Here is a 22,275-nt window from a genome sequence, read left to right as displayed (position 1 = left end):
GATCTTAGTAATGATGTGGTAGGCATTTTACTTGGACTTCCAAAAGGCTTTTGACAAAGTCTGTCATTAAAGACTCCTAAGTAGTCATGGGATAAGAGGACTGATCCTCTTACGGATTGTTAACTAGTTAAGAACTGAATTAGAAATGGTCAGTCATCTCAATGGAGGTGACTGACCATTGTAAGCAGTGGGGTCCCACAAGGATTAGGACCAGGGCTTTTTAATTTGGGGTGAACTGTCAGGTGGCCGGGTTTGCGGCCAACACCAATGATTTAGGGTGGTTCAAACAAAAAGGGATTGCAAAGAACTCCAAAAGGACTTCTCCATTCTGAGGGAATGGGCATTAAAATGGCAAATGCAAGGAAGCATAAAGTGTTCCATGTTGGGGCAAATGCAACTTCAGGTATCAGCTGATGGGATCTGTGCTGGCTGTGACTGAAAAAGAAAGAGATCTTGGGGTTATGGTGGAAGCTCAATGAAAATGTCACCCCCCTGTGTGGCTGCTGTGAAAAAGGCAAATTCCATATTGGGGACCATTAGGGAAGGAAATCAAAACTAAGCTATGATGTGTCCCAAATAAACTTACCCAGCTGTTTCAACTGTTCCTACTAGAACTTGTTTTCTAGACCCCTCACCATTTTAGCTCTTCTGTGGGTGTGCTCCAATTTGTCAATGCCTTTTTAAAAATGGGGCATCAAGAACTGGGCACAGTACTCCAAAGGTAGCCCAATGCAAAACAGAGCAGAACTATTACTTCCCATGTTCTGGACGCTATGCTTCTGTTAATGCAGCCCGAGATTGTATTAGCTTTCTTACCTGCTGCGTCGCACTGCCTGCTCAAATTCAGCATGTGATCCATGAAGATACATAGGTCCTTTTCACATGTACAAGCCAGGTCTCTCCCATACTTGGGTCTCTGACTTTTTCTTTTCTTTTTTTACCTGAATGCAAGACTTTATATTTATGTTTGTTGAATCTCATCTTGTTAGATTTGGCCCCATCTCCTTTTGAATCTTGATCCTGTTTTTATGCTGCTGACATCCCCTCGTCATTTTATGCCAGCTGCAAATTGGATAAGCAACCCCTCTACACCCTCTTCCAGCTCATTTATACATATGCTGAACAGCACAGGGCCTAGGACACCACCCTGTAGCAACACTCCACTCAAGGCCTCCCTTGGAGGACGCCCAGCCATTAATTAGCACTCACGAAGTACAATTGCTCCACCAGCTGTGGATCCACCTAATTGTAGTATTTTCCAACCTACATATAACCATCTTGTCCACTTGGGCAACCTTGTCAAATACTTTGTTGAAATGAAGATAAACTATTTCCACATCACTCCCATTATCTACCAAACTAGTAATTCCATCAAAAAAGAAAATAAGGTTGGTCTGGCATGATTTATTCCTCACAAAGCCGTTTACTCCTAGTAATCAATGCATGATTTACAGATGCTCCCAGACTGATTGCAGTTGTTGTTGTTGTTATGAGAATTTTGCCATGTGTTGATGTCATGGTCTGTAGTTTCACGGGTCTACCTTTTCCCTGCCTTGGAAATGGGGACAACATTTGCCTGTCTCCAGTCTTCCAGCATGTGTTCTCCAAGAGTTCTTGAAGATTACAGACCACAGCACCTTCACCAACCAGGGATGTAAATCCTCTGGCTTTTGAGATCTAAATTCATTTAAAATAGGGCAGTGCTCTCTATCCATGTCCTGATTTATTCTGGGCTGCAAGTCCCTCTGTATATCATTTGACCTAGGCTGAATGCAACTCCCCTTGTGGGAGAAAACTGAGGAAAAATAGGGGTCTGCCTTTTTTCCATCACCTGTTAACGATCCATGATTTCCCCTAAGTAGAGGACTGACCCCTTCCCTGGTGTTCTTCTTGCTCCTAACATTGCCAAAGAAGCCCTTTTTCTTGCTTTTAGCTTCCCCCTCTGGACTTAACTTATTCTGGGCCTTCACCTTCCTGACTTACAGCTTCAGGCAGCTCTATTGTCCTCTGCCTTCTTTATATGTCCCCTTTTCTGAGAACTCCCTGTGTGCCCACTGGCTTCTTTAGGATTTTCCCGTTTTTACTTTTCATGGGAATATGTACTTCTCATGGGAATTTCACGCCTTGTGAAATTCTGAGAAGGAATCCATTCCTTCCTCTACCTTTTTGCCCCCAAAGTAGAAAACCTCTTTCCAACCTATCGAGCTTTGATGGCCTCCTTCTCCCCGACCCCAACACAGTCATTTGCTCCCAACCAGCTGGAGGCTTGCAGCAGAGCGCTGCAATGACCTTGCCTGCTGCGTCTGGGCCTCAGACTGTGCCAAGAGGTGATGGCCATTTTGCTGGGAACATTGTGAAATTAAGCACCTGTTCACTTCTGGACAAGCTGTTCCCTGGCAGCAGTGGTCAGGGTCTGCAATTCCTGAGCCCTGTTCATGAGCATTTATACTTCCTGCCGTGTTAACTGGCTGTTCAAGGTGTGTGTGAATGGCACCAAAGATTCTTCCCACCCCATCTCAAACAGCATTTCCAGTTCTGGCCAACATAACGGATGACCCATTTCCTGCTCATTCTCACACAGAAGCCTGGCTGGGGAGATTCAAAGGACTTCCATTTCTTGGAAGCAAGCACAGCATCACTGCTGAAAATGAAGTTGCTGGGGGCCATCATGCTCCCTCACCTGGGTGATGCAGCCCCCTGAGTCTGTTCCGGAAGTGTGGAGCAGTGACCCTTCAGGTGCTCTGATGCTTTGGTGCTCTTGCCACGAAGGTGGGTAAGCTCAGCTTGTCACCTGCCCTGTCAAACGCAGCCCACGAGCCATGTTCAGGTTCTTGCCATCAGGCAGGCAGCAAGAGCGGAGGCTTTACAAGCTCCCTCACAGGCAGGCTGGGGTCAGCTTGGTCAGTCCTAGGTCATGCTGGAGAAAGGGCCGCCGTGAGCAGAGCTGCTGCTGCTGCTGCCCATTCTGCTCACAACCTGACCAGAACATAAGCAGCACAGGGAGAAGGAGCCTGACTTGGCCAGGCCTTGCAGGTCCCGGCTGCATCTGGTTCCTTCTTCCTGCTTGTGTCCCAGACAGAGCACAAACTGCGCAGGTAGTAGTGTGTAGAGGAATTCCAGTTCCTGTTGATTTTCCTGCCATGGAATTGCTCTGTGTTTATTACAGTGAAATCAGCTTTCCTGAAGTCCAAGGTGCACATTTGACTAGATGCAGATTTGGTTTTCCATAAATGAAAGAACTTGAGCATTATGTGGTCATTTGACCCAAAGTTCCTGCTGCTTCTACTTCCGCAACAACTCTTCCCTATCAGTTAGAAACAAGTCAAGGATGGCTAATCTGCTTGTTCCTCCTTTCATCTGCTAGAAGAGTAACTTGCCAGCAAGGTAAGAATTTCCTGGAGAGACCATGCTTGGCAGAGTTTCCCCCCACCCAACATATCTGGGTAACTAAAGCCCCACCCTACCCCATTACTATTTCCCTGTCATATCTGCACTTTGCTTTTGGAAAGCTTTGTCTGTGTTTTCTCCTGAGTCGAGTGGTCAGTAGTAGACTCCAACCACAGTATTGCTTTTATTCCTTCCTCAAATTTCTAGGGACCAGAATTTCAGATGTTTCTCAGTTTGAGGGAGAGTTGAGAGTGCTGCTCCTGTTGGCAAACCCACTTGAGCTGGCATTGAGCTTCCTTGACCTCTGGAACGGATCTTCTTTGGCCTCAGGATAGGAAACCTGCCATTAAAAGGCACTGTCAAAGGGTTGCACCACTATTTGGCAGTCACGTCACATGGCGCTATTTATTCTGCCTTCAAAACTGAGGCTGAGCGCGTGGAATGAAGGTAACTCTGTCTCCTGCCTGCAGCTGGGCTGATGAAGCCTTCTGTCACTTGGAAAGGGAACAAGTCAACGGGAAGGTGAAAATGCCTCTCCTTGGACTGCATCCACATGCAAAGCTTTCTATGCTCCCGGTCTACTCTATATTGTGCAACTAGGAGGGGAAGAACCATCCTCAAGATCACCGCATGGCCATTATCATACTGTTCTACCCAGGAAACCATGTTCTGATTGGCAGGGAGGGGATCACTGTTAAGTAGCCAGAAAATCTCAGATGTCTCCCAATAATTGGTCTTCCTGTTCACCTCACGCCCACTACTATCTACTCCGCTACTCCCTGACCTGCCAGGCTCTGCCAAGCTCTTCCACACCAAATTATTTCTGTTGGGTGTGCTGAGGCCAAGATCCTCAGGAAAGCCCATGCTTGGATATATTCAAGTTTATATTAATGGGGGGGGGGGAGTAGAATCATAGAATCATAGAATCATAGAATAGCAGAGTTGGAAGGGGCCTACAAGGCCATCGAGTCCAACCCCCTGCTCAATGCAGGAATCCACCCTAAAGCATCCCTGACAGATCGTTGTCCAGCTGCCTCTTGAATGCCTCTAGTGTGGGAGAGCCCACAACCTCCCTAGGTAACTGATTCCACCGTCGCAATGCTCTAACAGTTAGGAAGTTTTTCCTGATGTCCAGCCGGAATCTGGCTTCCTTTAACTTGAGCCCGTTATTCCGTGTCCTGAACTCTGGGAGGATCGAGAAGAGATCCTGACCCTCCTCTGTGTGACAACCTTTTAAGTATTTAAAGAGTGCTATCATGTCTCCCCTCAATCTTATCTTCTCCAGGCTAAACATGCCCAGTTCTTTCAGTCTCTCTTCATAGGGCTTTGTTTCTAGACCTCTGATCATCCTGTTTGCCCTCTTCTGAACACGCTCCAGCTTGTCTGCGTCCTTCTTGAATTGTGGAGAGAGAGACCACAGTGTTGTTTTGCTTATATCATGGGGTATTCACTGTGGTTACTTTCTTGTATCCTATTTTATTGCATTTTAGCAACTGGTCAGATAGACAGGATATACATTGAATAATACTTAAATAAATAATAGTATCCTATGATAATAACTAGAGATTGAACATGCTTATGAGGAACAATAACATGTGGTTTCAAACCCAGCATGGGGAGAGTCTCCCACCCTCTCTTCCAAGATGGTCCATTAAGGAACTCACTTGTGTTTTTCCAAGCACATCACCTGGGCACATCCTTGGTGTCCAAGACATTTCTTCAGGTCTCCAGTTTGAATAAACTCAAATGTAGTGCCAGAAGAGTACATGGGAAAACAAAGATTAGTTTGGATAACACCATTCAGGCTGTTACTCAGTTATTCAACTGAGGCCTGTCCAGTCAAGGAAAAGAACACAGCAATGAAAGGCAAAACCTCCAAATATGGCACCTAGAGGGCCCAGGAGGGAGGAGGACAGGGGCAAAAGGAGAAGTCAAAACTGTTGCGGCTCACTCTGAATTAGATGTGATGTGCAGACAACTTTGAGTGGGAAATGGCTGAAGGCCAAGAAAGGGTTAAGCTGCTCAAACCTCGTCTTTGATCCAAAGGGAGAGGCGGATAAGAAATTATTATTATTATTATTATTATTATTATTATTATTATTATTCCTCCTCCACTCAGCTCAAAGCCTACTTTTCATTAAAATGGAAACATACCCACCACTGCAGGTCACATCTAGTTTGCCCTCAGACCTTCAGGGTTGGAAATATTCGTTCAGGTGAATGGTAGAAGCTGCTTTTACAGATGACTTGGAAACTTCAGATGGTGCAGAATGCAGCTGCCTGATTGCTTTTTTTGAGGGGGAGGCAAACAGTCTGGGGGGGGGGGACATTCAGTGAATATAGCAACTGTTCTGTACATGCTGCACTGGTTGCCTGTGCTGTTCTGGGCCCAATTGAAAGCGTTTATGGTTGCCTTTAAATGGTTTGGGATCAGGTTATTTGAAGCACTACCTACGCCTTTGTGCCTGGTTCTTTGGTCACAGAGGTGTGCACACAGCGCTACCATTAAGATCTATCAGGCTGCCAGGTACAAAAGGCAGGGCCTTTTCATTGTTGGGTCCTTCCCTATCAACCCCCCACCCCCACCCCGCTGGTGGGATGTGCATCTGGGTCCTGCTTTAACTGATTTCAAATTAGCCCTGGGTTTTATCCATTGTAGCAAGATCTTAGCATCGCTGTATAAACTGATTGATCTGCCTCTCAAATGATGCTATATGAACGCTTTTCTTCCTCCCCTATTCCCCCAGTGACTTTCTTTGTACTAAATCAGACCATGTGTTTGTCTACGTCTGTGTTGTCTTTTTAGATGGGCCATGGATCTTCAGGGATCCAGGCAGGAATCTTTCCCAGCCCTACTGGGATGGAACTGAGGACCTTCTGCATACAAATCATGTTCTCCACCACTACGCTATGACTTTCCCCCACCTTCTGAACTCACGTTTTTCATAGAATCATGAAGTTATCGGAAAGGACCTCAAAGGCCACTTGGTCCAACCCTCTGCTAGCGCAGGTAAACTGCTTCTGCAGCATATCTGGTGAGATAAAGAGTTTTGGTGCGTTTGCAAAGATGGATGCTAGGTTGCAGAAGGAAGCCATCACTACATGACAGGAGGGGGGTTTCAGAAAGATGGCTGGAGGCCATGGAAAATGGATAAGGTCTGGGGAAGAGCACTGTGTCATTGGTCCCTGGGTGCTTTCAAGTGCTCTCCTTCCCCCTAACTACATCAGCTTTCCCCCTTTGGATTTTTTTTTTCACCTTTCCAAAACTCAAACAATGAGAGCCCCCACAAATCCAGATTTCTGCAGCAGAAAGGAAAAGGTACACTGAAGGAAGGAGAGCCCTGGCAATGCACTCCATGTACATGAACCCGCCATTGGCTTGTCTGTGCTGCGGACACACTCCATAAAAATAAAAAACTCCCAAACCCCAAGGATGTTAAGTCTGAGTGACTCCGAGTGTATCGGATGAATTTGATCCTGGCAGATTAGGGAAGGCATTAGCAAGGCTTTGAGTCCTTGAATGGGCCTCAGTTTTCGATATATAGACGGTCCTGGTTATGAAAGTGACATTGTGATGCCTCACACCCACCAGCCATGGCCAGGCTCTCCTTGGCCCTGAGCCAAGAAAAGGTAATTTTGTGCTGAGTGATATCAGAAGTTAAAATGAGCCCCACATACTTTGTATATTTCCCAGAGGCCATAAAACACCTCAATCCTCTCCCAGCCAACATTTATGTGTTTTGCATTAAACTTCCCCCAAATTAGTGCTAAGTGCATTAAAGTTGTAAAAATAGCCTGCCTAAAACCCCATTAAATGCTTAAATTTACAGATCCTGTGCATTGGGAACTATAATTTAGGCTTTAGATTGGGAGCCCTGTGATACATCAGACATGCCCTTCCATTGTCTCGTTTTGTGATGCGTAGATTGAGGAAGAGGCTTAATTATTCTGCATGTGGAGATAGCAGGGAAGAGTTCACACCAGGGAGAGGAGTCATGCCTCACTAGGAGCAGGCTGAGAAAAAACATGCCAAGTCCATGTCCAGGACCTCTTAAAAATGTGACCGGGCTCGGGATGATCTGGAAGACTGAGATTATATCTATGCTACAAATGTTTAAATGTTTTGTCTCATTTTGTCAAAGAATCCTGGAAATTGTAATTTGGCAATGTAAGATACATAGAGTTGAGCAGTGCCTTTTGGTTTTTTGCCAACCCTTGATCTTTGCCTGACGCCTTCAGACAGCTCCCTAGTTAATGAACGTTCATAAATCACAAGAGCATCTGAGGGAAAAGTCCCTCTGTCAGCCTCCAACACTTATGAAGTAAGCAAGACACACCAGTTCCTGAAATAGCATGTTCCCCTTTGAAATGGAGGCCCATTATGTCAAACTGGCCATGTAGGCTAGCGTCTTCACAGGAGAGGGGCTGAGAATTCCCTGTAAGCCTCCTGTACAGAACTACCATTCCCAAGATTCCCTGGAAAGAAGAAAGAGCGCTTCAGTCAGCTTAGATCAGTGGTGAGCCATTGCCCCCTGCCCCCTCTGCTCAGGGCAGCGAGCCCCCTGTCATCCAGGAGAGCAGCCATTTTTAAGGAAAATGGCAGATGTGGCCTACGGCAGATCTACTGTCGCAACTACAGCTGCTGGAAAAGCTTGGATGTGTCTAGGATTTGCATAGAAGCACCTATACGCTGTGTCCCTCCACAGAGGTCTCTGGTGTGTGCATCTTCTGCTAGGACACTTAGGCCTCTTTGATTGGCTATCATGTTCTGTTATATACTCATGGTCTTTTTCCTCCCCTTCTACATTTGGAGACTGACCTGGTGTGCATTACTGAGCTGGTGTGCATTGCTGAGACCTGGGTAGCATGGCCAGTGCCAGACTATTCAGCGCCCTAGGCTATGAGCGGCTTCCAGCCGGCCACTCCCTTCCGAACCCTCCTTTGGTTGGCGCTCTAGGCCACCGCCTTAGCTGCCTCTATGGCAGCGCCAGCCCTGTTGGGTAGATGAGCAGGGTGGAGTGAATCTGTCTCAGTGCTCTCCACCTGGGTACTTGGTGTAGCACCAGCCTAGATCGGAGGGCCAGAGGGGGATAGGAGGAGTTGCCATCATCCACAAGGATTCCATCTTCCTCACAAGGAAGCCCATCTGTCCTAGTGCCAGTTTTGAGGGCTTGTACCTCATGCTGGGCCAAAGACAGAACAGGTATGCAGCTGGTGTACTGCCCACCCCACTGGCCAGCAGTCTCCCTTCCCAAACTGGCTGGGGTGGTCTCGGAGGTGGTGTTGGAGAACCCTAGGACTGTGGTTTTGGGGGACTTCAACAGTTACTTACTATGAATAGGGAACATGTAGAGAGTAGGGTAAATAATAATAATTATTATTTTTAAAAACCACACATTTAAATAGACCCAGACTAAAGGTAAGGGTTTGAGAATGTATAAGCCCACATTTCTCAGGGGTGTTATTTCATCCTGGTTTAATATACCCAATTGTCTTGTTAAATAGAGTCTGCTGTTTAGGTATAATGAGTTTTTCTAATTGGTGTGATTGACTGGAAGGTCATCCTTGCTGGCAAAATGATAAGATTAAGACTGCAGTTCTATGCACACTTACCCGGGAGTGCACCTTGTTGAACTTAATGCTTAGGAGTGTACTGTAAATAAATTATTGGAACTCTTCAGAGTGAATTGGAGTCCTGAAGCCTCTTGATCCATAGGCAGTGGACAGGGCAGGACAAGAGAACTCTGCTTTGGAGAAGGTTTCAAGCAGTGGGAGCATGGTTCTAGGAGACTCCTGTGAGTTCTCAGGTGGTCCCAGAAAAGATGACCTGCAAGCAGAGGGATTAATAATGTGGAGAAGTATAGTTAACGGGTGGGAATGAAAATGGTGGCAGAAGAGGACTGAGAATGGATTCACAAATGTGAGGAGATCATTTGCTATCTGGTCTCTTATCATTGATGGGTTTGCAGTCTAATGTATGAACCGAACCACATTCATTGAAAAGTTTTAAGTGACATGGAAGCTGAAACTAGTGCAATGCCAAAATTTCTTCCACACCTTTTGCTACCATGCTTATTCAATTTGACAGAAACAAATGGTTTTTGAACAGAAATTCAAAGGAGACAAAAGGTTCAGAGAAATTCTCAGGGTAGCAGCATCAACTGTGTTGCTACCTGGCCCCCGTTTTACATCCTTCACAGTGCCCCATATGCCTGGCATCACTCCGGGGCATTATGGGGAGGAAATGCAGTTATCTCAACAACAACAACAAAATGGTGAAAAAAATGTGGGGGGGAAATCTAAAAACTGTCCTTTTATTTCTATGGAGTAAGAAAAGAAAAAATGATCAGGAATTTCCTGAAAGTTTTCTTTCCCCATGAAAGGGGCTTCCTTTTTTTTCTTTTTTTTTTGCCTCATTCTCAGGGCAGTTTATAGCTTATTTTGAATGTGTGTTGGTGGTGTTTTTGACCTTACTTAATCACTATGAGGTTGCTGAGGGCACTTCCTATATTTTTCTTTCTATGACACACCTCACCATTGTTTTATAATCTCCCAGGCTGCCTGCACTTCCTCACCTTAAAACACCCAATGGAAGGAATACATTTATGATGTCTTCCCCTGGACAGAAAGTGTGGGAAGCCAAGGATAGCCTCCTGGCTTGTCAGAGGGATGATTCTACAATGAAAGGCTGGACACTCTCACACACTCCACCGTCATCTCATAAGTAAGATCAGCACAAGAACCCTGAACCAAACCCATGAGAATTTCTCCAAAAATTCTTCTCCTTTGAATTTGTTTTCGAAAGCAATTTCTTTTCTATCAAATTGAATGAGAACCCTCAAAAGTTTCGAGGGAGAAATTTTCAGCACAGCACTAATTCTAGGCATTGTCTTTCAGAGGGCACAGGGGCTGGCTTTATTATTGTCACCTCCCCAGCCCTTGCAATTCCTCCCAAGATGTACTTAGGGAATTACTTTGTCTTCTCTGAAAGAGAAAACAGCTAAAGCCTTGTTATAACTCCTAAATGTTAACATCTGAATGGAGGGATTATCCTCCCATAACAAGGAGCTGAGTGCTTGTTTGATGCTGCTTCCTGTTTGTTTCAGTGCAAAGGCTCAAGCTGCTTCTCCGGGCCTCTTCCGAGCGTCTGTGCCACAGTTTCAACTAAATGGATGGAATGGCTAGAATAGCAAGCCTCAGCTGCTCCATCCATTGCATTGGCCCAATACATCCTTGTTCAAATCCACCATCCCGAGTGCCTATAAAAATGTGGCAGCTGGTTAGCTGCCTGTGTATATTGCACATATCTGCATGGCATGGAAGCCATTTCTCCTTGGAATGGCTTGAACTATCACAGAGTGTTGCACATAATGTTGCAAAAAATGCTTTCCCCCCACCCCTCATATTAGTCCTCCATGATCCTGTAGGGATGCATATTGCATGGTGGGACAGAATCCAGGAAATGCTGTGCTTCCAATCAAGCAGAAGGGTTAGCAACTGTTTTACTGACTTGGAGCTTCATCCCCCGTACCTGCTTCCCTGGGATTATCACCATAGTACTAAGCTTTTGCCATTGTTGTTGTTTTTGCTACTGGGCGACAGCGATCCTTTGCATACCAGGAAGTGAGTTTCAGGGGGGAAATGTAAAAAAATAATAATCAACAGATGACCCAATTCAATTCAAATTTGGTATGCTTAAAGCTCTCCCTAATATCTATTACTGTGCCAATTTTGGTGTCTTTATCTTTAAAGCTTACACAGATATAAGCATTTCTTTAAAATCCTGCTCCTGCACCCCAGCGGCGGCTCGGAAGATACACTCAAAAAGTATGGGCTAAATACGGCAAATCTTTTGACTTTATAGCACAATTAAGGCAGGATGCCTGGGAGTACTTCACAACAAAGCAGATTATAAGGTGGAAAACTTCTGAGTCCTTTGCATGCAATTCGCAGTGATTGCACAGTATAACACTAGTGTGATAAAGCTCTTGATGTAAGTGGGTGCAAAATTCTCAAAATCCCAGTTATCCTAGGAATCTCAGTTGTGAGCAATTCCTGGAGGCATCAGAGTTGCTGGGTGTGAGGCAGAACTGAGTAGGCTTTCCGGTGACTGGGAAGAGAGCTTTTTGCGTCTCCATATAAGGAGCACAATAAAATTACATGATGCACAATAAGGAAAGACAATAAGTACACACACACGCATCCACATACATTGTACAGCTGAAAGAATTCAGCTTCACTTGGCTGCTTGGCTACCTGTTTGTTTAGTGAAGTTCCTTTAGTGGAGAGAGAGAACACCAAGAAAAGGTTGCAAATGATAAATGCTTACATACTGCATGGACAAGGGATATTAAAATCAAAAGGTCAGAAGAATAGATTTTAAAATACACACAATCTCCTGATTATAAACCCAGGATAGGGTTGTTAAGGGACCCTTCCACGTGATGAGCTCTGCACACATGCCTGTCCCTTTGCAGTTGGCAGTGCTGTGCAGTGGACTGACTCCAAGCATGAGTGATGGGCAAGAAAGCCCCCCAGTGCAGCTCTTGCTTCAGGCACAAAACTTAGAAAAAGCTGCTGTTCTTTCAGCCCCAAGCCCCCTCCTCTATTTACAGCACAGGGCTAAAAGCAATAGCCTACCTACAGGTGTCTTGTGTGGTTTGCTGTCTGAGATAGTGTATAGGAAGTAATGAGTTTTGAACTCTCGAACGGCCCCTTCTAACCCTACTATTCTGTGATTGTACCCACAGCCCATTTCTGAGACGTGCATGTGGAGAAGCACAACTCTCTGTTCTTTCCTTTTTCCTTTTGTACTTCCTCTTCTGCAGTCTGTCTTTATTTGGTCAAGTAATTTTTCTTTGACCCAAGTTTCCCCTCCTGGAAGAATTGTTCCAATATATTCATTTAAAGTAGATCTTCTAAAGTTTTGACCAAGAGTGTTAAACTTTTTTAGCAGCCACTATATTTATAATACAGTTGGTAAAATATTTATATTATGGACCAGATTGCCTTGTTGGTTTAAAAATTAATCTAACATTAACGCTGCCTGGAAAATTTAGCAGACAATTAAACAATAGTTTAATTTGTGGTGAGAGTAACGTGCCAAAAAGGGCATTTATCACACAGAAAAGCAAATACAACTTTCAATCTTCTGCTAAAGAAATCAGCATTTGGAGATATTGTAGTGCAATGGATAAATATTCTTTTCTTTTTTTAAGATTTAAAATAATAAAAATAAAAGTTAGAAAGTAATTAAGCTACAGCCTTCCCTGTGGAGAATGTCACATAAATGAGTGGATGTGTTTGTTTGGTTTTTTTATTGTTTGATTTTTCTTTGAGGAGAAGGAAGGAAAGAAGGAAAAAATCTGATTCATAGGGTCATCTGGGTACGCAGTGGGAGCAGTAAAGTCCTGTGCATCCCAACCCAGGGCAGTTTGGTTATGTGAATTCTGCCTCCAGTCACATGATTCACCATCTCAATAGTTGTTTTTTCAAGCATCTGCATACGGAAATGGAACACACTGCTCTTAATTTGGAGGCTCAAAACCAGCTTCCTAAAGGCTAAGCAAAGATGCACAGACTGCCTGTGCCCTTTTCCTATGGCCCAATGGTCACATTGGCTTTCCAACGAAGTTTCCTAAGAAGGATGGATGAATGGCAAGAGATGCACCAGAGTCAAGTGTGTACTTAATGTCTCCTAAAGCTCTCAAACCTCAGCACATGCCTGCAAAATTAGTGCATGGCTCAGCAACATAATACGTATAACCTTAGAAAGGTCTTCTCTATGTTCTGGATGACCAAGAGCTCTGGTGCATGACTTCAGAACAGCTTCCGCATTTTGTGTTCTAAGAAGCAAGACGCAATCCTTGAGACATTTTGGGATGGTGAACTCAGGCTGAGCTGCATTTCCAAGGTCACTTAGTGAAGCTCTGCCATTGCGTACCTGTCCAAGGTTTGAGATGCTGTTCGGAGACATACAAGGACAGATGTTAGGAAGAACCCACCAAGGCTGGTCAGTTCTCTGTGCACAGAGGCTCCATGGAGGCAGGTGGAGAACATAAAACATTCCATCCTACATTGCCCACTTTAGGAAGCAGTTAGAGGCAAAACATTGGGCCAGATTGTTGCTAAACCACAGGCTCTGAAGTGGAATGCATTCATTATCTCCTGGCAGACGCACTTCCCTATGCCAGCTACCAAGTGGCCATCTTCACCCTGCCGACTCTTATAATTAGAAAGAGAACTGTATCTACTAATCCTGTTAGACATTTTGCTAAATTGTAGGCTAGGATTAGATTTGGTACCAGGATTGCCTTCATTATAGCCATAACCACAGTTAGATATTGAGGATTTTTATTTGTATTTTAGCAATTTAATCCTGTTGTTTTTAGGCATGATGTTCAGATGTTTTATTATTTCTTTGTGTATGTTTGATTTACTGTGTTATGACCTGTGGTTGCAACAATAAACTATTACTACCACTAAATGTGTCTGGTATGTGGGGGTGGCTCAGCAACCAGGGTCTGGGAGGCCAGGAAAAGGGGGGGGAGTTTGCTGGACTCCACCCCCCTCTCGGACTCCTGCAATCCCTCTACTTCCTCTATCAGAAGGGCACCGGCTGCTCCCAAGAGTGACTATGGGCAGCATGCGCCTCTTGTCATTACATGACAAGCAGTATTTTCCATATGCACACTCTGGCTCCAGGACTTCCTTAATACCAGAAACTCTCGTCAGATTCCCTGGGGCTCCCAATATGACATCAAGAGTTGGAATCCTCGTAGATGTATAGGAACTTACTATGCGAACAGCCTCTGACTGAAAGTAACTTTAGACACATTCCACCCCAATCTCTGCAGTTCTGCACATCTGAACGTCAGCATGCTGTACACACAACTGAGCCGAGTTGGGCTTAAGTTTGGGCTTCATCAGATGGGGGGAAATCATGGTTCCCTACCGGCACTTCTCTGCCCCCATTTCTGTCACACAATACATCCTCTTTCTCAGCTGAATAGAAAAAGGAAATAAACAAAGGCCATGCGGCCCATTCAGTGGCCATTTTTAATCGCACCGCTTCCCCTGCACCCAGCAAAAGATCATGGCAAGTTCTATTTCTAAAAATAAATTGGACTTACCAGGGTCTTTGTTTGGACTTATCGTGGCCTCCAAACAATGAAGTGTTGCAATAATGGGCAATTTCAATTACCCCCACATTGACTGGATAAATGCATGTTCCAGTCACATCAAAGAGGTACAATTTCTCAGTGCCTTAGAAACAGACCCAGAAAGAAAGAAAGAAAGAAAGAAAGAAAGAAAGAAAGAAAGAAAGAAAGAAAGAAGAAAATAATGTCGCACTCCCACTATCTATTTCCTGGCATAAGTCTTCAATCAGGGTGACCAAGGCTGTTTCCATCCTTTAACCAGGTCTAAAACCTGATTGGAATTTATCTAAATAATCCATATCATCCAACACAGCTTTGAGGCCAGCACATGCTCCGGTATCTTGCCCAAGAATTCTCATTGAGGCCAAAAAGTTCTACCTTTGACCAGATCATTTATGATCTCAGGGATCATCTATGTGTTCTTCAGTGAATGTCAGATGGACAGCAATGTTCCTTTTAGAGAGCAGTGGTTTCCTCCCGGCTATCCTCCCATGAACACAATTCTTTTTGAGTCTTTTTCTGATCATTGAGTCATATTTCTCAATGCACTAAATGCCCTAGAACAGCTGGCCATTAGCCAAGGTGAGAGTGGCCTGCCAATCCTTGGAAGTTATTTCTGGGTTCTATTTGACTTAAGAACATAAGAACATAAGGAGAGCTATGCTGGATCAGTCCAAGGGTCCATCTAGTCTAGCACTCCGTTCACACAGTGGCCAACCAGCTGTCGACCAAGAACCACAAGTACATGGTGCAACAGCATCCTCCCACCCTTGTTCCCTAGACAACTCTGAACTTTCATGTGGTCATGGTGCCTCTGCTGCTGGAGTCCCAGGGTCGTCTCGGAGGGTTGATAAGAAATTTGAAAATTTAACAGATTTGATAAGAACTTCAGAAGAGCCCTGCTGGATCAGGCCAAGCGTCCATCTAGTCCAGCACTCCATTCACACAGCGGCCAATTAGCTTTCGACCATGGATCCAAAAACAACACATGGTGCAACAGCACTCTCCCACCCATGTTCCCCAGCAACTAGTTTATACAGGCTTACTGCCTGGGATACTGGAGGTAACACATAGCTATCAGAACGAGTAGCCCTTGGTAGCCTTCAGGAATTTATCCAACCTTCTTTTAAAGCCCTGCTTGGACTCTGTTCTGCCTTTGGACTCTGAACCCTGCTTGCTTCTGGACCTTGCCCTTTGCCTCTGGCCCTGCCTGGACTCTGTTGCTGGTTCCACCACCGTCCATCCCGGCCCCGGCGTTCCTGTGCTGAGGCCTTGCCGCCCACGCCCCGGACCCTGACAGCAATCCAAATTGGTGGCCATCACTACATCTTCTGGTAGTGAATTCCATAATTTAACTATGCACTGTGTGGAGAAGTCCTTCCTTTTATCTGTCCTGAATCTCCCATCAATCAGCTTCATAGAATGACCCCAGGTTCTAGTAATACGGGAGAAGGGGAAAAAAGTCTCCCCATCCACATTCTCCACACCATGCGTAATTTTGTACACCTCCATCAGGTCTCCCCTTAGCCCTGTTCAGACAACATGCTAAGCCATGGTGGTTAAGGACATTGAGCTAAACATTATGGCTTAGTGTGTTGTGTGAACCATGACTTAGCATGTCATGCGAATCATTCCTAACCATGGCGGCTACACAACCATGGTTTAAACACACTCACTAACCATTTGCTGCAAAAGGGTTAACAGCCTAACCAGGGCTTCGGGTGTTGTCTGAACACACCCAATATGATACTGGCAGTTTTATTCTCAATTCCTTTTCTAATAATGCCTAATTGGAGTTTTGCCTTCTTTACAGCAGCCGCACACTGGGGGGACATTTTCATGGCGCTGTCCTGCACAGCCCCAAGTCTGTACCCACCAGTTCAGGTCCCATTAGGTTATATTTGAAGTTGGGATTTATTTATTTTGCCCCAATGTGCTTCACTTTACACTTGCTTAAACTGAACTGCATCTGCCATTTGGATGCCCACTGTCCCAATTTTCAGAGATCCTCACAATCCCTTTGTCTTTTAACCACCTCATCAGCAAACTTTGCCACTTCACTGCTCACTCCTAATTCCAGATCATTTATAAACAAATTGAAAAGCATTGGTCCCATTACATATCCCTGTGGGACCCCGCTATTTACTTCCCTCCATTGGGAGAATTTACCATTTATTCCTACACTCTGCTTTCTGTTCTTTAACCAGTTACTGAGCCATAAGAGGACCTCTCCTCTTCTTCCATGACTGCTAAGTTTGTTCAGGAGTCTTTGGTGAGGGAATTTATCAAAAGCCTTTTGGAAGTCCAAGTAAACAGTGTCAACAGCATTTCTCCTGTCTACATGTTTATTGTCATTCTCAAAGAACTCTAAAAGATTAATGAAACAGGACTTATCTCTGTGGAATCCGACTTGTCCTTCTATATATGCTTCCTAATTTTGCCTTTCATGATGCTTTCAACCAATTTACTTGGAACAGACATTAAACTAACTGGCCTGTAATTTCCCATATTCCCCCTGAATCCCTTTTTAAAAATTGGTGTTACATTGGCCACCCTCCAGTCCTCTGGTACAGAGGCTGAGCTTAGGGACATGTTGCATATTTTTGTGTGAAGGTCCGCAATTTTGTAATTGAGTTCTTCGGGAAATCTAGGATGGATATGATTCGGGCCTGGTGATTTATTTGCTTTCAATTTGTCAATAAGGTTGAGAATTTCATCTTTTGTCACTGCTTTTTGCTTGAGTTCCTCAGACTCCCTTCCTGAAAACATCAGTTCAGGCATCTGTCCTGTATCTTCTGCAGTGAACACCAATGTGAAGAATTCATTCAGCTTCTCTGCAATCTCCCTGTCCTCCTTTAGTACTCCCCTAACTCCATCGTCATTCCAACTGGTTCCTATTGTCATTCCTGCTTCTGATATATTTACAGAATTCTTTTTTGTTAACAATGTGCTCTTCAAAATGTTTTTTTGCATCACTTATCTGCTTGCATTGCCTTTGTGCAAGCTTGAGCTCCCTTTTATTTTCCTCACTTGGGCAAAACTTGCATTTTTTGAAGGAAGCCCTCTTTTCTATAACACCTTCTTTGACGCTTTTAGACTCCCCGGATGATGTGCCATTTTCTTCTTGGAGAGATTTTGTAGGACAACCACTCTTGGGTAGAGTGACTGTGGTCTTGCACCTTCTCCATTTGTAGACTATCTGTTTGACATTGGACTGGTGGAGCCCCAAATCCTTAGAAATGGTTTTGTAACCATTTTTAGACTGATGAGCAGCAATAACTGCTCAGAGATGTCTTTTGATTGTGGCATGATGTATTTCCACACAACCGTATGCTGAAGACCAAACTCAAAGTTTCTGATACTATTATAGAGTGGGCGCTCCCAAACTCACCCCTAATTACTTAAACACCTGATTCTAATTATTCCCTTTAACTGAGCTGATGGAACCAGGGATTCACTTACTTTTATACATACGAAAAGAGGGGACGTGATAGCTTGGCCTGTTGATTAGATCTTGCCAGGCTTTAGCTACAATAAGATTGATATGCAAAACCCTGGATTGCGGCTTCCTCCAAATTTGAATGGAAGTTCACTAGTAGCAGAGGCAGAACCAGTCTCTCCTCTCCCAGCAACTTCAAGAAAGGCCTGCCAAAGTAGCCCTATTCAGGTACTCTCAACCTGAGTAAGACAAGCATACGGGGAGAAGGAGTGCTCCGGTTCCTTCATCACATCGGCCTCACTCAGCTCTTTGAGGGTGGCAGTCTGAAGCGGGGAGTCTTCTGCATCCATGGAGGCTCTCCACACGAGTCACAGCATGGACTTTTTCAGCATGAAGAGCCTCCTTGGCTATGGGAGATGCTCCTCTTCAGCCTGTTGCCATCCAGGAGTTGTGGGCAACAGATGAAGTGAGGCAAAGGGGGGGTTGCCTTATTTGGGTTGAGAATGCCTGAAGGACTAGTGACTCCTGCTTATCTTTGGTCCAAATAAAGGTCTGCGGCTGCCACCTGCTAGACACAGGGGGCCTGGTGGGGATCTCCTTGCAGACTGCAGCAGTTGGGGAGGGAACTGCCACATTGGGAAGATGCATAACTCCTTCAGGACAGACTGCAGCCCCTGTCCATGAGACGCTGCCTCATAAATTGCTTTCATTTAATCCCTTGTTCAGCTCACTATATTGAAAACAGAGCATACAATTGTTTCCATGAAGAGCACTGAAGACCATTAAATGTCAGTTCTGAAGCTTTGCCACCAAGGAAATATTCCAGGGATTGGTTCCATATCACCATGGTTTGGCTTCACATCACCATGGTTACTGACTGTCCATGGATATATATTTTTGTACGGTTAATTAAAAAGCCTGTTTTACCAGGCTGCTATGCCCAGAGGTACACTGGTACACTGGCCCAACTAATTCCTGTCAAAGAACTTAACAAAATCATCTCTTCATCCAAGTGCTGTCAGGCAAGACGGAAGCTAGGCAGCTGGAGACCTGGAGACGTCTCCTTCTTAGTGACAGAGATGACAAGAGAGAAGTGAGATGGTAGTAAAAAGAAAAAAGGACAGACCAAAAAGAGTGTGGGAACATGATTCTTTTGGCATCACAGAAGCAGCCATTATGATGGGTCTCATCCTGAAAGCACACAGGGAGAAGAAGTCTTGTTTTACAAAATGAGCGTTTAGGAGTCGGTTGGCTCCCAGGCTGGTGGTCCAGGCCACACCTGAGGGACAACTCCATTGCTCTGCCAAACAGTGTCAGGTCCTCGTGGCCCCTTGCATCCTCTGCTGAGCTGGCAGTTGCACGAACATACTCTGGCCATCTGTGACAGTGGCGCTAAAGCGCAGCAGAGAGCAAACCTTGGGCAAACTGCCTCAGTGGCACGGGTGCAAGGCCCCAGGGCCTGCAGCCACGGTGCCCGTTTTAAGGCCCTTCACACCTCGCACTAAAATGCAGAGCAGGAAAGAGCAGCCCCTATATAAGAGTGAGGAACATGAAGCCCACCTTCCATTTCTGTGGCCCACACTGCCCCCCAAATTAGGGTGACCAATTGTCAGGATTTCCCCGGATTTGTCCTGGTTTTTGTTCTTTCCATGGTGTCAGGGGGGATTTTCTATAATTTTCAATAATGTCCTGGAATGACACACCTTCCCCTTTAAGGCTGCCATTAGCATGGCAGGAGGGAGTGACATGCTTTCTTGAGGCACATCATTCCCCCACCCCGAGCTCCAATTGAGGTCTTAAAGGGGAAAGTGGGTCATTCGTGGACATTATAGAAAAGGCCCCAATTGGAGTGGATGGGGGTGGTGCAGAATGAAATCCTTTCCCCTCCTCCACTCCAATCGGGTTCTTTAAGGTGGCGGGGGAATAACGTACTTTCTGCAGGACTCAGAAAGCTGCTTCCCCACACACACACACACTAGGTGTCCTCTTTTTTGTCCACATCCCAAATATGGTCACCCTACCCCAAATAAAAGCCATACTACCAAATTTCAGCAGAGGTGAGAAAAGACTTTACGTTAGGCGTTAAAACAAAGTACACAGGGAGCACCCCTTGCTTTAATGGAGACTTGCACTCCCAGGAACAAGGTGTCTTGTTTTGAAGTGAAAATGCCGCTTTTCTCATTGCCAAATTGCCACTGAATTTTGGCAGCAATTAGGTTGTGACAATTTAAGTGCGTGTGTGTGTGTGTGTGTGTGTGTGCGCGCGCGCGCGTGCCCCCCCCCCACTCTACAGATGGTGGCAACTGGCCCCTCCCTACATTCTTGCAGGCCTCTCTGTTCTGCTGGGGATGGAAGTGCACTGCCATAGAAACTGCCCACCCATGAATGGTCAGATTGCATCTAACAGTTGGCACCATCAAACTGTAAGGGCTTCACAGTCCTTCCACTGCAAGGATAAAAGACAAAAGTAACATTGACGTTTAAAGTACCTCTATTTCTTGCAAAAGCATCCACTTTCTTTACAACTGAAGCTGAGCAAAGTCCTTTACTGTACCTTGAACATCTTCAGACAAGTGTTTTATTGCACCCTCTTTATTGGCCACTCATGGTTATTTGCAGTTCCTTTTGACCATGTTGTCTGCCTCCCGCCCGCCTCCCACTCCTTCTGCTCTATTTTCCATAACAAAGTAAGACCCAGTAAATCTGGTTTCTTTTGGAGGCAAAACTTGCCTTCTTTTCCTGCTGTGTGCAAGAAAAGCAGCGTGATAAAAACACCCACTCAATAGGCCATGTGGTCATTGCTGCTTCCTCTTTCTTCCGCCATGTGAAGAAAGAGGACGCTGCTCCTCCCTATTGTGGGACAGAAAAGCAAAGGTAGGGAAATGCGATTCCCCTCCCTCCCCCCTCTGATGATGCAGCTTGACAGCAATTTGGTAGGATCAGCAGGGCTCAAACATGGCAGGGGGGAAGGGTACACTTTACCAGGGCCTGGGGACAGGCTGCATTACCTTGAAAGGGCGGGGGATGAAGCTAATTAACTTGTAGGTCATATTTGAGAAAATTTATGGAAACTTATTTCCCTGGATCTATTTACCTATTGTTCTGATCCTATGAGATCTGCTGGGGCCAATCAGAGAAGCAGTATTAGAACGGAACAAGCCATTTATTTTGAAAAGAAGGCAATTTAGTTCACAATGCTACAGATACATACCTGGGAGTAAGACCCATTGAACTCAATGGTTGTTACTTCTGAGTTATTATGCACGGCATGTACTTCAGAAGTTAGTCCAACAATTCTGTAGTGCCACGCCACCCTCCCACAGAAACACACGCAGAGAACCAATACAAAAAAGACTGGACTGAAGACAAACCAGTATCTGACAACCCTTCAGGCAAGGAAGGCCAGGCTGAGTTATGTGGGAAATTACCTAATTAGTGTAGCAAATGAAAGAGCAACTGGGAAATGCAAACAAACAATGGTCTAAAATGGCCGGGTGCAAATTACTGGAATCAGCTTAATTAAGGGAAATAAGCCCCTTCAATATGCTCGTTACAAATGATAGCAACAGAAGGAATGGCACAGATGAATTTTTAGTCTTGTTTTTTGTTTCCCGAAAGAGTGAAGCAAGCCAAAGGGCAGCTGATGGAGACCAGGTCTCTCCCTTGAGCATCTAGAAGTCTGTAGAGAGGGTGGAGGAAAGAAAACCCACCTCTCCTTTCATTACCTCTGTTTCATGGTCTCAACAGGGATCCCTTTCCAAGGACTGCAGCTGTTGGAGCCCTTCCAAGCCCAATTCCCAATGGCTCACTTGGTGATAGTTCTCTGGGCCTCGGCTCTTCCACATGACATAGATCCTGGAAGAAAATACATCAAGGTTCTGGTTTCTTCTGTCACACCTGGTAAGTCGAACTGCAAAGGGATGCGACCTTCAGCAAAGATCAAACCATCAAAGACATGACTTTTCCCAGAAGTCCCTTTCCCTAAATTGTTCAGTACCAAGCCCCAAAGGACTCACACCCCATATACCATAGAGTCTTGCCTCCTACCTCATGTTTAAACTTAGAGATCAACTAGGAATGCATCCCCTGAAATTTCAGAACATGCAGTTTCCCATAAGGTCAGAAGAAGGTGAGTTGAAGCCACTTCAGAGCGTTCCTGGCAGATCCTTTGTTTGAGCCAGATCACACATAAAGGAAAATACTCATCCCCCAGTTGGAGAACAGAACCAAGCCCTTTAGGACCACTCAAAAGCTTTCTGGTGCAGAGAACTATTTGGTCCTTAGTGAGGT

The sequence above is a fragment of the Elgaria multicarinata genome, chromosome 15, assembly GCF_023053635.1.
Source record: "Elgaria multicarinata webbii isolate HBS135686 ecotype San Diego chromosome 15, rElgMul1.1.pri, whole genome shotgun sequence".
NCBI classification, from domain to species: domain Eukaryota; kingdom Metazoa; phylum Chordata; class Lepidosauria; order Squamata; family Anguidae; genus Elgaria; species Elgaria multicarinata.
This window is presented reverse-complemented; position numbering follows the sequence as displayed.